The 17,981-nt window shown below is 33.8% G+C and overlaps 1 long non-coding RNA gene across 2 annotated transcripts in view; it reads left to right on the top strand.

Moving 5' to 3' along the window:
* The window catches only part of LOC141548260 (uncharacterized), a 420,656-nt gene that overhangs the window by 315,768 nt on the left and 86,907 nt on the right, over positions 1-17,981 (top strand). The gene's annotated exons all lie outside the window — the stretch shown is intronic.

Below are 17,981 nucleotides of genomic sequence, written 5' to 3'. Positions count from 1 at the left end.
ACATGCAAATCTGACCTTGTCACTCAGTAATCTTCAGTGGTTCCTTGTAGTCCCTAGGAACCCAATTTTTTTAATTGCATTTTTTTCCATGTAAAGACAATTTTCAACATTCATTTTTAAAGATTTTCAATTCCAAATTTTCCTTCTTTCCTCCCATACTCCCTTTTCCCTAAAGACATCAAGCAGTATGATGTACGTTATACATGTACAATCATAATAATCATATTTATACATTATTCATGTTGAGAAATAAAAAAAACATAATTAAAGAGAGAAAAATCACAAAAACATGAAAATATTATGCTTTGAACTTCATTCAGTCTCTATAATTCTTTCTCTGAATGCAGATGGAATTTTCTATCCCAAGTTTTTTGGAATTGTCTTGGACCATGTTATCTGAGAATAATTGCATTAAAAGGCTGAAAAGTAATAGGCACTTAAAGGAAGTTAGGCCTGGGAAATTTGAAGGAGAGTGTGAACATTTCTAGCTTAAAAATCATGGAAGACTTCATGAAGTAGGGAATATATAATTATATATTCTTGGCCTTGAAGGAAGGGAAATATTTCAACTGGTAGAGATAGAACTGAGAGAGAGAGAGAGGAGTGCATTCCAGATTTAGAGAACAGCATATACAAATGTAGAGGCAAAAGATGGAAAGAAAAGTGTGAGAAAAAATAAGAAATAGTCCAGTTTGGTGGCAAAATAGAGTGTATAAAGGGAAAATATCTTAAATAAGACTGTAGAATCCTGGAATCACATTATAAAATATGGAAGGAATGGAGGGCCTTGAATGCCAGGCTAATTATTTTTTTACTTGAGGAGTCAGCATGGGATCATTGAAGGGCTTTTATCAGATCAATAATGTAATCAGATAACACACATTAGAAGAAATCTTTTTTTTATGCTTGATAGTCTTATAAAGAGTGGATTGTAGTCTATGCAAATGGTAATAAAGACTACATTTTGCATGATGAAAGTAGAAAAGCCAAAGGAAATTGATTTGGCAAATTTCTTACAAGAGAAAAAGAGGCTGAGAGCCTGGATGAGTGGAAGGATGGCAGTGTCAGGAGCATAAATGAGGAAACTAGGGAGAACGATGGGATTGAAAAGGAAAAAGGTTAAGTTTAGGTTTGCATATGTGGAGTAAGAGATAACTGATGTATGAAAAATAACAAATAATAACTGATATTTATATAGCACTTGCAGTATCAAGTACTGTGCTAAATTCTTTACCATCTCATTTAATCCCCACTACAACCCTGGAAAATAGGTGCTATTATTATCCCCATTTTACACCTGAGGGAACTGAGGTTGAGTGAAGAACCCACAAATGAGTCAGGAATTAAAAAGACAGGCAAGAGGGAGATGTATCAGAAACTACAGGAAGAGAGAGTATCAAGAAGGAAGGATTGTAGACTTAGAGATGAAAAGAACCTTTGAAGTCAGCAATTTCAATCCTTTCATTGTACAAGTGAGGAAAAGGAAGGACAAAAAGATTAAGTGTATAGTTTGTGTGGCTTGGAAGCAGTAGAGCTGGGATTCAATTAGATTGTCAGATTTCCTGCCATAGAGTTGGGAAAAATAGCTCTTAATTATTGTTTTAATTTCTTTTTCATTGGTGGCAGGTTCACTTCTTTCATTTTTGATGCTGGTGATTTGGTTTTTTCTTTCCTTTTTCTGATCAAATTAACCAAAGATTTATCTGTTTTGTTAGTTTTTGCATAAAACCAACTTTTAGTTTTATTAGTTCAATAGATTTTAGTCTCTATTTTATTAATATCTCCTTTGAGTTTCAAAATTTCTAATTTGGTATTTTAATTGGGGGGTTAATTTGTTCTTTTGCTAACTTTTTTAGTTGCATGCCTAATTCATTGATTTCTTTTCTATTTTATTTTTTATAGCCATTTAGAAATATAAAATTTCCCCTAAGAACTGCTTTGGCTACATCTTATAGGTTTTGGCATGTTGTCTCATTATTGTCATTTTCATGGATGAAATTATGGATTGTTTCTGTGGCTTGTTGTTTGACCCACTCATTCATTAGAATTAGATTATTTAATTTCCAATTGTCTTTTATTAAATCTTTTTATTTTGAAAATATATCTTTGACATTAATCCTTGCAAAACCTTGTGTTACAATTCTCCCCTTCTCCCCCCTCCTTCCCCTAGATGGCAAGTAGTCCAATATATGTTAACATTGTAGAAATATATGTTAAATCCAATATATGTATGCATATTTATACAATTACCTTGCTGCACAAGAAAAATAAAATCAAACAGGAAAAAATGAGAAAGAAAATAAAATGCAAATAAACAACAAAAGAGCAAAAATGTGATATTGTGATCCACACTCAGTTCCCATAGTCCTCTCTCTGAATATAGATGGCTCTCTTCATCACAAGGTCATTGGAAATGATCTGAATCATTTTATTGTTGCACAGAGCCATGTCCATCAGAATTGGCAGGTAGGTTCCCAAATATTTTATAATATCAATAGTTATTTTAAATAGAATTTCTATTTGTATCTCTTGCTGTTGGATTTTGTTAGTGATGTATAAGAATGCTGATGATTTATGTGGATTTATTTTGTATCCTGCAACTTTGCTAAAGTTGTGGATTACTTCTTTTTTTTAATAGTTTTTATTTATCAGATATTTGCATGGGTAATTTTACAACATTGACAATTGCCAAACCTTTTGTTCTAATTTTTCTCCTCCTTCCCCCACTCCAGATGGCAGGTCTACCAATACATGTTAAATATGTTAGAGTATAAATTAAATAAATTCTTTAATATCTAGCTAGCTAGATCTTTCTAGCTAAAATCTATGACACCCTGAAAAGCAGAGCTTCTGCTGAGTGAGTTGTTTTTGAGTCTCTTTGCCTATCACTTATTAAAAAAAAAAAAACCTTCCCCCAATAAAATCTTCCAAAAACTATGTGATGTAATTAAGTTTGCCTAAAAGCCCTTAAAGATATTGATAAGAACTCTGCATTTGTAACCATTAAAGAACCAAAAAAGAATTTAATAGAGACATTAAGTAGAAGAAAGAGTAGTGTTATGAAAGGAAATGAGAAAAATTAAGAATATGTGGATGGGTTAATAAAGTTGGAGTTTGCAATGAAAGTATAAATTCAGGGTTTGAAAGTAAAGGGTTTTGGAGTTTTGAAAAGGAAATTTCAGAGAGGGTCTTAATTCTCCTGAAATAGAAAAGATTTAGGAATATTCTTAAGCAATACACCTTTGATAGCTGCTGCATGTGTTCCTTCCCCAATCAAAGATTACAAAATACATTTCATAAAATGCATGTAAATTAATTGATTGATATGGAAAGATTATCTCTGTGTGTTGGTTTCAATAGTTATGCTAAAGGACAAGTAATTTAGAAAATTTAAAGGAAATGGTTTGGAGTTTTGGATAGCAGGGGAAAAATGCAATAAAAGGAAGTTGGGAGTGTCATCAAGAATTTTTTATTTTAATATAAGCCAATTAAAATAATGGAACTTTGTGCAAAATCAAGTTTAGTTATAGCCTCTAGGTTGGAGACATTGTAATGGTTGTAAATTAAAGAATCCAATCATTCATATATTGGTTTACCTACAATCTGGGGGAGAAGGTGGGGGGAAGGAGGAGGAAAATTGGAACAAAGGGTTAGGGTTAGGGTTAACCAAGGGTCATGCTGAAAAATTACCCATGCATATATCTTGTAAATAAAAAGCTATCATAAAAAAGAATCCAATCACTCCTTGTATGTAGAAAGAGAATAGTTAATATTTATACTATCTCCCAGGGCTGTTGGGAAAAGCAGGCAGTAGTGAAGTGCTTAACACAGTACCTGGCTTGTGTAAAAGATGAAGGCTATACTATTCAGATCTTGTGGGAGCAAGATGTTATTCCATTTATAGGTATCTTTTCTAAGTTTCTAAGTTTAAAAAAAAATTGGGAAAATATGGGCTAAAAAGTATTTCTAAAAATAAACTTAAATCACTTTCAAGGCATAGAAAAAGCCTGGCATGTGGTGGATACTGCATAAACTACTATGATTATCATAAAAATGCTAGGAGTAATAAGGTAAATAACTTTCTGTGAATCCATAAGTTTAACAAGTATTTAGCTAAATTGTTATCAATGCTTCATGATATGTTAAATGCAAGAAGGCTAAGAGAAATTGTTGAAGTAAATTTCTTTTTCTTTTCAATTTGAATACTGTTACATTACAAATGTGTATATTATATTATTGGAGTACATTTAAAAAAGAAAACCAGAAAATAATAATAATTATAATATTAATAATTGACTTACTGTTGGGAGAAAAGCATGGTAGACTATCTTTGTGAGGTTCCTTGGAATGGGCCCTCCTGACAGGATATTGTGAAACTGCAGCACTGCTATTGGAGGAACTAGGTCCCCTCCTACCCAAAGTGAAGAAATAATATTTTTGAATAGTAAAGTGGAGGTCATTTTTAATGTCATTACTGAACCAACTATTCACTGTATATGAACTTTAATGAAGAAGTCGAAACAGCAGTACCATTCTAAACAGATCTCTTGGGTCTGGGTGACTGAGGAAGAAGGTCAGGCGCTCCTTCCCAGAGCTTCCATCACCAGCTATACTTTTAGTTCATAAAGAGTTGTGATTGTATCACAAATGGAATGATAGATTTAATTAAACAAGAGAAAGTTACTTCAGACACTCCCCCAGTGTCAACTCGAAAGACAACCATTTGTCCAATTTGTGGCATTTTTAATTAGCTTGCCTTTCAAGTTACATTGACCATCTGCTAGCTTGCACCACTTTGAGCACTTATAAAAGATTAGGATTGTGCCCAAGTCAATCATTGACCAAGTTTAAACTGTTCTCTAGTTCTAAAGCTATAGCTCCCTCTGACCCTGTAACCTTCACCAAGGAAATTGTGCCAAGATATGACCTACTCATCTACAAAGGCTCTGTTGAGAGAATCTCATCTCAGCCTGATCCCAAATCTATTCTAGAAATGGTCTGATGTCTTTATCTGCAGACCAAGGTGGGAAATGATAGTTGAAAACAATTCTAGATGAGATATTGAGGCTAATATATGAGAAAAACAACAATTATCTAGCCGTAAGTCATAATTGGTAAAATTTTGCTATTTGAGGAAGAGTCTCTTGAGACTTCAGTTTGCTGCTATCCTAAATCTTGAATCCTGGTATAAGTGTCTTGACCCTGCATAAAGCTGCTGGTCAAGGGAAATATCACGTGTCCCCTGCAATCTGAGGACTGCCACAGGTGGATATCTGTCCCTGGGAAAGTCAGAGAAAAACGAAGTAGGATTCTATTGACTTAAATCTTGGTGAATAAGAAAATTTCCCACCTGGCTAATTGTTATCCTGGCCATGAAATTTTGTCATACAATTGGCTGCTTATGACTCATACCTGAAATCAAACAAGACTAATGTTGCTACATCCCTGCCTTTCCTCTCACATAGTAAATTTCATTGATAAAGACAAGTATTAAAAAAGGAAGAAAAAAGGAGATGAACCCTAGTAATGATTAGTTATAGATACTAGAATAGGAAGGGATCATTTTGAATTGTCATTTAAATCACAAATAATAGAGACCATGAAGTCTTATAATTGGTGGGTTATTTAGTTTATATGATACTATTTTTTTGTTATTATACTATAATTAGTGGGAAATGTCACAGTGAAAACATGACACAATTTCCAAAATTATATTGTTTGAACCATCTAATAATAACATAAAATTCATTTCCCAATTAAAAAACTTAACTATGTAACAATTAAAATTCTTTAAAATTTTAGATGAATATTGTATTTTCAATACACTAATTGTTCTTATAGCTCTAATTTTATTAACATTGAGTTGTTTTAGCACCTGAGACAGATATAGAAGGAAGACTCCCCTTTAGAGCTTATCTAAGAAAATGACTTGTTTTAGAAATATAAAATTAAATACCTTGTAATTTTCATCTATATCAAAAACATGTGATCCTTATACTGGAGCATATCCGAGTTATTACAATAAGATATAGGCACAAAGTGTAAGCTAATTTACCTAAAATTTTAGTGCATCCTAAAATTAATGTGAATTGGGAATTGATGGAGCAGTTTATAGGACCAAATTGTCGTTCTATTATTTATCAGAAGCATCTTTAGTTTTGTTTTTAAATAAAGAGAATGATAGAATATCTTGTGTTACCTAAATGGGAAAAAGCAACTTTAATCGGGTTTATTATTACCATCTGAAATTTAAGTATGCTTTGAAAGGCAAACAAGTTTGTACACTGTTTTGAAATTGACTACTCAATGTATTTATCTACCCTATCCCAGAACTTTTTGCTACAAATGAAATTATTTTGGCAATTTAAAAATAAATTTAGTTGAGTGCCAAGAGTCACCATTATTAAAAAAGTATTCAATTAATAATTCCCTACCCAGCAACAAGAGATAGAAAGAGAAAATCCATTTAAAATAACTGTAGACAAAATAAAATGGTTGGGTGTCTACCTATCAAAACAAACCCAGGAACTGTTTGAACAAAATTACACAACACTTTTCATACAAGTAAAGTCAGATTTAACAAATGTAAAAATATCAGTTGCTCACGTGTAGACTGAGCTAATAAAAATGTCAGTTCTTTTAAAGTAGACTACTCGTTCAGTGTTATACCAATAAATATTCACTTTATTGGTTCAGCAACATTAGTCCTATTCTCCATCAGCATAGCAGTGTCAACAATTACCTTCCCTATCTTTTTTCTCCTTAAAATTCTAGAAGTAGCTGTAGCTATAATTCAAGCTTGGTTTATTTGTTCAGTGCCAAAAACCATTTTATAAAATTAGAAACAATAACAACAAAATTCATCTTGAAGAACAAAAGGTCAAGAATAACAAGGGAATTAATGGGGAAAAAATAAATGAAGGTGGCCTAGCGGTATCAAGCTTAACCATTAAAATTCTATTATAAAGTAACAGTCATCAAAAACTTATGATACTGACTAAGCAATAGAGTGATGGATCAGTGGAATATATTAGATACACTCAACACAATAATCAATGACTGTAATCTATTATTTGATAAACCCCAAAACTCCAGCTTCTAGGATAAGAACTCATTATTTGGGCAGAGTCAAGATGGCGGAGAGGACACACGCTTTTTTTCTGAGCTCTCCTGCTACACTCAAACTAACTTCAAATTTCAGTCTCTGAAATAGTGCTAGAGTGTCAGAACCCACAAATTTTGGAAGTGCAACAAATTAATAGAAGAATATAATTATGAAGATCACCAAAAAAGGTCTGTTTTGATCACACTTGCATGTGAGGAGGTGGCCAGGTGAAGGCAGGAAGCCAGAGAACAGTCATGCTGAGTAGACTGGGGTCGGGGTGCAGTTTCTGTGCTTCAGAGAATCTTCAGGGAGGACTCTACCACAGGGTTAGCTACTCTGCCCTGGTTGCAAGCCAGTAGAGCCACAGAGAAGTTATAAAACATCCAACACAAACAGAGAGGGTAAAGAGTAAACCCCAAAGTGCAAGAGTCTCACAGGACCTGGCTGTAACGTGCTCTCCTGGCAGTTACAATTACTAGTCTGCCCTAGGCCCAACAGAGTACCTTTGACCACTGACCTTTGCAGTGTCAACTCTACCCGGCTCGCCTCCTCTGAGGCCTTCAAAGGTCTCTGGCCACGATCTCTTGAATCTATAGCTTAATAACCGGTAGTACACTCAAGAACAGCCACGTGTAAAAGCCTTTATTATACCTACTCACATAATGTCCTGACTTGATGCCCTGACTTGTTGGCTCCCGAGTGAACACCTGGTCAGAAGACCCACGTGTTCACTACCAAAATCCTTACCTCTTTTGGCTACCCATCTTGGCTTGGCCACCCAGGCTAGGGAGCCAGAGTAAAGAGCACCAGAGCGACTGCTGCCTGCAGTGGGCTTTATAAAGGGCCTGTGAGGTCACACACACAGCCAATCAGCGAGAGAGTCACCCATTACAAAGCTATCTCAATGTGGACAAAATCCCACCTACAAGGCAGTCCTAATATCCACAGAAATACTTCCTGGGAGGACTCAAATCTCCCAATGCACTGTGTCCACCCATTTAAAGGGCCCTCCACCTGGCAACACCCAACCAGCACCAAAAGTAACTCAGAGAAATCCCAGAGCAGCCATTGCTGCTTCCAGGTATCTCTAGAGGAAGCTTGGTAACTCCTTACTCCTTACCCCAAAAGCAGATCCCAACTTTTTTTTTTTAATGAGTAAAAAGGCAAAGCAGGCTCTAACTATAGATAGCTTCTGGAGTGAAAGAGAACAGATTTCAAACACCAAGGAGACTAAAAGCAGATTGTCTCCAGACAAAACTCCAAAGGGGGATATAACCTGGTCTCCATCACACAAGGCTCTCCTAGAAAAAATTTAAAATAATTTTAAAAGAGAGCTAGAAGAAGAATGGGAAAAGGAAAGGAAAACTTTGCAAGAGGGTTTGGAAAAGGCATATAATTTTTTTATATATTTTTATTAATTTTATAATTATACATTTTTGGCAGTATATATGCATGAGTAATTTTTATAACATTATCCCTTGTATTCATTTTTCCAGATTTTCCCCTCCCTCCCTCTACTCCCTCCCCTAGATGACAGGCAATCTCATACATCTTGCATGTGTTACAGTATAACCTAGATATAATATATGTGTGTAAATCCAATTGGAAAAGGCATATAACTCATTAAAAGAAAGATTTGATAAAGTGGAAAAAGAAAAGAACTCCCTGAAATGTGAAAGGAAAAGGTAAAGAATTCCCAGGAAAACAGAATTTGTGAATTGGAAAAAGAAAATAACTCCTTAAAAATTGTAAAACAGAAAAAAATTCCAAAGAACAAAACAACTCATTTAAAAACTCAATTGGACAAATACAAAAAGAAGTAAAAAAAAGTAAATGAAGAAAACAATTTATTAAAAAACAGAACTGAAGAAATGGAAATAAAAAAAAAAGAAATAAAAAAAAAAAAAAAGAAATGGAAATGAATGTCTTGATAATGCATCAAGAATCAGTTAAGCAAAACAAAAAAAAAAGAAAGAAAGAAAAAAGAATTTTTAAATGCTAAATACCTGCTTGGGAAAACAACAGACCTGGAAAATAGATCTAGGAAAGATAATCTAAGGATTATTGGACTCCCTAAAACTCATGATGAAAAAAAAGAGTCTAGATACTATTTTTCAGGAAATCAACAAAGAGAACTGCCCAGATGTCATAGAATCAGAAGGTAAAATAGTCATTGAAAGAATTCATTGAACACATCCTGAAAGAGATGCAAAAATTAAAACTCCAAGGCATATTGTGGCTAAATTCAAACTATTACATCACCATGCTAAGTACTAATTTTATATGTAAACTAGATAACCATTGTCTCATTAATTCTTCTGAGTTAGCACCTCATTGTAAGTATTTTTGTTTCAAGTATACTTCTCAAGAGTTCCCACTCTCTACCTCAGACCAAGGAAAAAATATTACAAGCAACCAGAAAAAAACAATTGAAATACAGAGGAGCCACAATGAGGGTCACTCAGGTTCTAGCAGCACCCACATTAAAAGATCAAAGGGCCTGGAATCTGATATTCCAAAAGGCAAAGGAACTTGGTATGCAGCCAAGAATAAATTACCCAGCTAAGCTGAACATTTTCTTCCAGGGAAGAAGATGGGCATTCAATGAAAGAGGTGAATTCCATTTATTTCTGATGAAAAAAGCAGAGCTTAAACAAAAAAGTTTACCTCCAAGTATAAGATCAAGAGAAACATAAAAATGTAAAAAGAACTCTAGAGAACTGTATTTCTGTTATGGGTATAAATAGAGAGTGCATGTATAATTTGATTTTACTGTTATAATATAAAAAAGGAACGAGAGGTGGAAAGGGGATTGTGCCATAAAAAAGGGAAAAGTGGAGGTAAAAAGAGGGAAATTACATCTCACAAAGAGGCAAACTTATTGTATCAGAGGGAAAGAAGGGAGAGGGATGAATATTGTGTGAATCTTACTCTCACCAGATTTGGCTCAAAGAGAAAATATTGGACATATTTGGCATGCAGAAAAAAGTGGGAGTGGAAAAGCAAAAAGAGAAGGGGTAAGTTAAATTGAAGGGAATAAAGAAATTGTATGGGGAAGGCATAAGAAAGGGAGAGGGCTGCTTGAGGCAAGTGGTGCCCATAAGTTAAATAATGGGGAGGGGGGTAAGAGGAAAAGAAAAGAGAAAAGTATAATATGGGGTTAACAAGATGGCAGGAAATAGAGAATTAGTAATTTTAACTGTAAATGTGAATGGGGTGAACTCTCCCATAAAATGGAGGCTGATAGCAGGCTGGATTAAAAGCCAGAATCCTATAATATATTGTTTATAGGAAACACATTTAAAGCAAGGTGATACATACAGAGTAAAAGCAAAAGGCTAGACCAGAATCTATTATGCTTCAGGTGAAGTAATAAAAGCAGGGGTAGGCATCTTGATCTCAGATCAAGCAAAAGCAAAAAATTGATCTAATTAGAAGAGATAAGGAAAGAAACTATATCTTGCTAAAGGGTAGCATAAATAATGAAGCAATAAGCATTACTTAACATATATGCAGCAAGTGGTATAACATCTAAATTCCTAAAGTAGAAGTTCATAGAGCTGTAAGAAGAAATAAACAGCAAAACTATAATAGTGGGAGATCTCAACCTTACACTCTCATAACTAGATAAAGCAAACCACAAAACAAGAAAGAAGTTAAAGAGATAAATAGAACATTAGAAAAGTTAGGTATGATAGATCTTTGGAGAAAACTGAATGGAGACAGAAAGGAGTACACTTTCTTCTTGGCATTTCATGGAACCTATGCAAAAATTGATCATATATTAGAACATAAAGTCCTCAAAATCAAATGAAGAAAGACAGAAATAATAAATGCACTCTTTTCAGATCATGATGCAATAAAAAGTACATTTAATAAAAGCCAGGGGAAAATAGAACAAAAAGTAATTGGAAACTTAATAATCTCATCCTAAAGAATAAATGAGTGAAACAGCAAATCATAGACACAATCAATAATTTCATCAAAGAGAAGAACAACAATGAGACAACATACCAAAATTTGTGAAATACAGCCAAAGTGGTAATGAGGGGAAATTTTATATCTCTAGAGGCTTACTTGCATAAAATAGAGAAAGAGAAGATCAATGAATTGGGCTTGCAACTAAAACAGCTAGAAAAAGAACAAATTAAAACCCCCCAATCAAATACTAAACTTGAAATTCTAAAACAAAAAGGAGAGATTAATAAAATTGAAAGTAATAAAAATATCGAATTAATAAAACTAAAAGTTGGTTTTATGGAAAAAAGCCAACAAAATAGATAAACCTTTGGTAAATTTGAGTAGAAAAAGGAAAGAGGAAAATCAAATTGTTAGTCTTAAAAATGAAAAGGGAGAACTAATGGAGAGGAAATTAGAGCAATAATTAGGAGTTACTTTGCTCAACTTTATGCCAATACATTTGATAACCTAAGTGAAGACCTACAAAAATATAGGTTGCCTAGATTAATAGAGGAGGAAGTAAATTGCTTAAATAGTCCCATTTTAGAAAAAGAAATAGAGCAAGCTATTAATCATCTTTCTAAGAAAAAAATCCCCAGAATCACATGGATTTATATGTGAATTCTACCAAACATTTAAATAACAATTAACTCCAGTACTATATAAAATATTTTTAAGTGAGCAATGAAGGAGTCCTACCAAATTCCTTTTATGATATAGACATGGTGTTGGTATATAAACCAGGTATGACAATAAAAAAGAAAGAAAAATTTAGTCCAATCTTTCTAATGAATATTGATGCAAAAATCTTAAATAAAATAATAGCAAAGAGATTACAGAAAATTATCCCCAGGATAATACACCATGACCAAGTAGGATTTATACCAGCAATGCAGGGCTGATTCATTATTAGAAAAACTATTAGCATGATTGAGTATATCAATAACCAAATTAACAAAAACCATATGATCATCTCAATAGATGCAGAAAAAGCATTTAATAAAATCCAACACCCATTCCTATTAAAAACACTAGAGAATATAGGAATAAATGGATTTTCCTTAAAATAGTCAGTGGCATCTATTTAAAAACATCAGTAAGCATCATATGTAATGGTGATAAACTGGAATCATTCCCAATATGATCAGGAGTGAAACAAGGTTACCAACTATCACCATTACTATTCAATATTGTATTAGAAATGCTAGCTTCGGCAATAAGAGATGAGAAAGAGATTAAAGGAATCAGTGTAAGTAATGAGGAAACCAAATTATCACTCTTTGCAAATGATATAATGATATACTTAGAGAACCCCAGAGAATCAACTGTAAAACTATTAGAAATAATCCACAACTTTAGCAAAAGTTGTAGGATTCAAAGTAAATCCACATAAATCATCAGCACTTTTATACATCATTAACAAAATCCAACAGCAAGAGATACAAAGAGAAATTCCATTTAAAATATCTGTCAATAGTATAAAATATTTGGGAATCTATTTGCCAAGGGAAAGTCAGGAAAGTCAGGAGCAAAACTACAAAAGACTTTCCAAATGAATAAAATCAAATGTAAAAAAATAGGAAAAATTTAAGTGCTCTTGGATAGGCTGAGGAAATATAATAAATAAAGATGTTAATACTACGTAAACTAATCTATTTATTTAGTGCTACACCAATAAAACTCCCAAGAAACTATTTTACTGACCTAAAAAAATAACAACAAAATTCATCTGGAAGAACAAAAGGTAAAGAATTTCAAGGGAACTAATGAAAACAAAATCAAATGAAGGTGGCTTTGCTGTACCAGATCTAAAACTATAGTATAAAGCAGCAGTCATCAAAACCATTTGGTACTGGCTAAGAAATAGACTAGTTGATTAGTGGAATAGGTTAGGTTCACAGGACAAAATATTCAATAACTATAGTAATCTAGTATTTGACAAACCCAAAGATCCCAACTTTTGGGATAAGAATTCACTATTTGACAAAAACTGCTGGGAAAACTGGAAACTAGTATGGCAGAAACAAGACATTGACCCACACCTAATACAATATACCAAGATAATGTCAAAATGTGTTTATGATCTAGACATAAAGAATGATATCATAAATAAATTAGAAGAACATATGACAGTTTACCTCTCAGACCTGTGGAAGAAGAAGGAATTTGTGACCAAAAAAGAACCAGAGATCATTATTGATCACAATAAACTGGGAAAACATTTTTACAGTCAAAGGTTCTGACAAAGGCCTCATTCCAAAATATATAGAGAATTGACTCAAATTTGTAAGAAATCAATCCATTCTCCAGTTGATAAATGGTCAAAATATATGAACCATACAATTCTTAGATGAAGAAATTGAAACTACTTCTAGTCATATGAAAAGGTGCTTCAAATCACTATTAATCAGATAAATGATAATCAAGACAACTTTGAAATACCCACACACACCTTGGCTAAGATGACAGGAAAAGATAATGAGGAATGTTGGAAGGGATGTGGGAAAACAGGGATACTGATGCATTGTTGGTGGAACTGTGAACGAATCCAACCATTCTGGAGAGCAGTTTGGAACTACGCTCAAATAGTTATGAAACTATGCATACCCTTTGATCTAGCAGTATTTCTTTTTTTTTTTAATTGTTTTTATCTACCAGATATATGCATGGGTAATTTTACAACATTGACAATTGCCAAACTTTTTGTTCTAATTTCCCCCTCTTCCCCCCCTTTCCTCCAGATAGCAGGTTGACCAATAAATGTTAAATATGTTAAAGTATAAATTAAATACAATATATGTATACATGTCCAAACAGTTGTTTTGTTGTACAAAAAGAATCAGACTTTGAAATAGTGTACAATTAGCCTGTGAAGGAAATCAAAAATGCAGGTGGACAAAAATAGAGGGATTGGGAATTCTATGTAGAGGTTCATAGTCATCTCTCAGAGTTCTTTTGCTGAGTGTAGCTGGTTCAGTTCATTACTGCTCCATTGGAACTGATTTGGTTCATCTCATTGGTGAAAATGGCCACATCCATCAGAATTGATCATCATATAGTATTGTTGTTGAAGTATACAACGATCTCCTGGTCCTGCTCATTTCACTCAGTATCAGTTCATGTAAATCTCTCCAGGCTTTTCTGAAATCATCCTGTTGATCATTTCTTACAGAACAATATTCCATAATATTCATATATCACAATTTATTCATCCATTCTCCAATTGACGGGCATCCACTTAGTTTCCAGTTTCTGGCCATTACAAAGAGGGCTGCCACAAGCATTCTTGCACATACAGGTTCCTTTCCCTTCTTTAAGATCTCCTTGGGATATAAGCCCAGTAGTAACACTGCTGAGTCAAAGAGTATGCACAGTTTAACAGCTTTTTGAGCACAGTTCCAAATTGCTCTCCAGAATGGCTGGATATATTCACAATTCCACCAACAAAGTATCAGTGTCCCTGTTTTCCCACATCCCCTTCAACATTACGCATTATCTTTCCCTATCATTCTAGTCAATCTGACAGGTGTGTAGTGGTATCTCAGAGTTGTCTTAATTTTCATTTCTTTGATTAATAATGACTTGGAGCATCTTCTAGCAGTATTTCTATTGGCTCTATATCCCAAAGAGATCTTAAAAAAGTAAAAGGACCCACTACATGCAAAAATGTTTCTTGCCTTTTTTTTTTTTGTATTGGCTAGAAATTGGAAACTGAGTGGATGCCCATTAATTGGAGAATGGCTGTGTTATGTGAATATTATGGAATCCTATTGTTTTGTAAGAAATGACCACCAGAGTGATTTCAGATAGGCTTGGAGAGACTTACATGAATTGATGCTAAATGAAATAAGCAGAACCAGGAGGTCATTATATATGGCAACAACAAGGTTATATGATGATCAACTCTGATGGCTGTGGCTTTATTCAACATTGAGACGATTCAAACCAGTTCCAATTGTTCAGTAATGAAGACAATTAGCTATACCCAGAGAGAGATCTTTGGGAAATGAGTGTGGACCACAGCATAGCATTTCCACCCTTTCTGCTATTGTTTGCTTGCATTTTTGTTTTCCTTCTCAGGTTTTTTTTTTCCTTTCTTTATAGATACAATTTTTCTTGTGTAGCAAGATAACTGTATAAATATGTAACCATATATTTGATTTTATATATATTTTGACCTATTTAACATGCATTGGACTACCTGCCATCTAGGGAAAAGTGTGGGGGGAAAGAGGGGAAAAGTTGGAACAGAAGGTTTTACCAGGGTCAATGTTGAAAAATTACTATTGCATATGTTTTGTAAATAAAAAAATAATTTGGTATTAGATTTACAGAAGAATTGCACATGTTTAACATATATTGGATTACTTGTTATCTAGGGAAGGGAATGGGAGGAAGGGTGGGGAAAATACTGGAGCCAAGGTTTTTCAATGGTGAAGCTTGAAAAATATCCCTGCTTTTCTTTTGAAAATAAAAAAGTTTTTTTTAAAGAACTCATTTTTTGAGAAAAATTACTGGGAAAACTGGCAAATAATATGTCAGAAATTCAGTATAAACCTACATATTACACCCCATACAAAAATAAAGTCAAACTGGGTACATGATTGGAATTTAAAGAGTCATTTCATAAGCAAATTAGGAAACAACAGATTTTTATAGCCAGTGTTTCTGATAAAGATCTCATTTGTAAAATATATAAAGTAATGTGGAAGGGCAGAGCTAAGATGATTCAGATGACACACTTTTCTCTCTGACCTTTTCTACAAGCCTGAGGCTAATTAGCAAATCCAGCCTCAAAATTAGTTCTGGACCAGCAGAACCCACAAATATTGGGAGTTCAATAAATTATCAACAGAAAATAATTTCGAAGATTGCCGGAAAAGGTCTGTTTCAATCAAAAATGGGAGGGTGGCAGACAGCACAAGTATCTGAACCCAAACACCATTGCAGAGGAGTGGGGTAGTTTGGACTCTGCAGTGGTGCAGAATCCACATGATGGAGAATCTACGGGGAGGAATCTCCAGCAATCTATAGCAGTGTTGGCCACTCTTCCCTAGTTGCAAGACAGTATTTTAGCAGAGAAGTTATAAAACATCCAACACAAACAAAAAAGATCAGTAGTGAACCCAAAATGCCAGAATCTCATGGGACCTAGCCACACTCACCCAGCACCAGGAGTGAATCAGCACTGACGCAGCACAGCCCTGGCTGCATGGAAAACCTCCTCTGCCCTAAAAGCAGACTTTACCTTTAAAAAAATGACTAAAAAAGTAAAGAGGACTCTGATGAAAGACAACTTTTATGGTGAAAGAGAACAGATTTCAAACCCTGAGGAGACTAAAGACAGATTATCTCCAGATGAAGTTCCAAAAGGTGATATAACCTGGTCTCCATCACACAAGGGTCTCCTAGAAAAAAAAAAAAAACTAAAAAGGATCTAATAAAATAGGTAGAAGTAAAATGGGGAAAGGAAAGAATTCTTTAAAAGGGTTTGGCAAAGGCATATAAGTCACTAAAAGATAGATTTGATTAAATGGAAAAAGAAGCAACTCCCAGAAAATACAGAATTTGTGAAATGGGAAAAGAAAATAACTCTTTATGGAAGGGACTTAAAAGGAAGAGGAGGGACACTAAACAGGGAGGGCTGCACAACACAAGTGGGGTCTATAAATTAAATACTGGGGAAAAGGTTCAGGGAGGTCAAGGGGGAAAAAAAGCATAATCAGGGGATAATATGATGGCAGGAAATACAGAATTAGTGATTTTAACTGTAAATGTGAATGGCATGAACTCTTCCATTAAACGGAGGTGGATAGCAGACTGGATCAAAAGTCAGAACCCTACAATATGTTGTTTACAGGAAACACACTTAAAACAGGAAGATGCATACAGAGTAAAGGTAAAAGGTTGGAGCAGAATTTATTATGCCTTAGGTAAAGCCAAAAAAGCAGGGGTAGCCATCCTTATCTCAGATCAAGCAAAAGAAGAAATTGATCTAATTAAAAGAGATAAGGAAGGAAACTATATCCTACTAAAAGGTAGCATAGACAATGAAGCCATATGAATACTAAACATATATGCACCAAGTGGTATAGCATCTAACTTCCTAAAGTAAAAGTTAAGAGAGTGGCAAGAAGAAATAGACAGCAAAACTAAAATAGTGGGAGAGCTCAACCTTGCACTCTCAGAATTAGATAAATCAAACCACAAAACAAATAAGAAAAAAATTAAAGAGATAAATAGAACATTAGAAAAACTAAGGATGATAGACCTTTGGAGAAAACTGAATGGTGATAGAAAGGAGTATACTTTCTTCTCAGCAGTTCATGGAACCTATACAAAAATTGACCATATATTAGGACATAAAGATCTCAAAATTAAATGTAGGAAGGCAGAAATAATAAATTCCTTCTTCTCAGAACACAATGCAATAAAAACTACATTCAATAAGAAGTTAGGGGTAAATAGACCAAAAAGTAATTGGAAACTGAATAATCTCATCTTAAAGAATGACTGGGTGAAACAGCAAATTATAGAAACAATAATTTCACCCAAGATAATGACAACAATGACACATCATACCAAAATTTGTAGGATGCAGCTAAAGCGGTTATAAGGGGACATTTTATATCTTTAGAGGTTTATTTGAACAAAATAGAGAAAGAGATTAATGAACTGGGCCTGCAACTTACAAAGCTAGAAAAAGACCAAATTAAAACCCCCCAACCAAAAACTAAATTTGAAATACTAAAATTAAAAGGAGAAATCAATAATATTGAAAGTAAAAAAAAAAACTATTGAATTAATAAATAAAACCAAGAGTTGGTTTTATGAAAAAGCCAGTAAAATAGATAAACCTTTGGTAAATCTGATCAGAAAAAGGAAAGAGGAAAATCAAATTGTTAGTCTTAAAAAT

Source organism: Sminthopsis crassicaudata, chromosome X, assembly GCF_048593235.1.
Source record: "Sminthopsis crassicaudata isolate SCR6 chromosome X, ASM4859323v1, whole genome shotgun sequence".
Classification (NCBI taxonomy): domain Eukaryota; kingdom Metazoa; phylum Chordata; class Mammalia; order Dasyuromorphia; family Dasyuridae; genus Sminthopsis; species Sminthopsis crassicaudata.
This window is presented reverse-complemented; position numbering and strand designations above follow the sequence as displayed.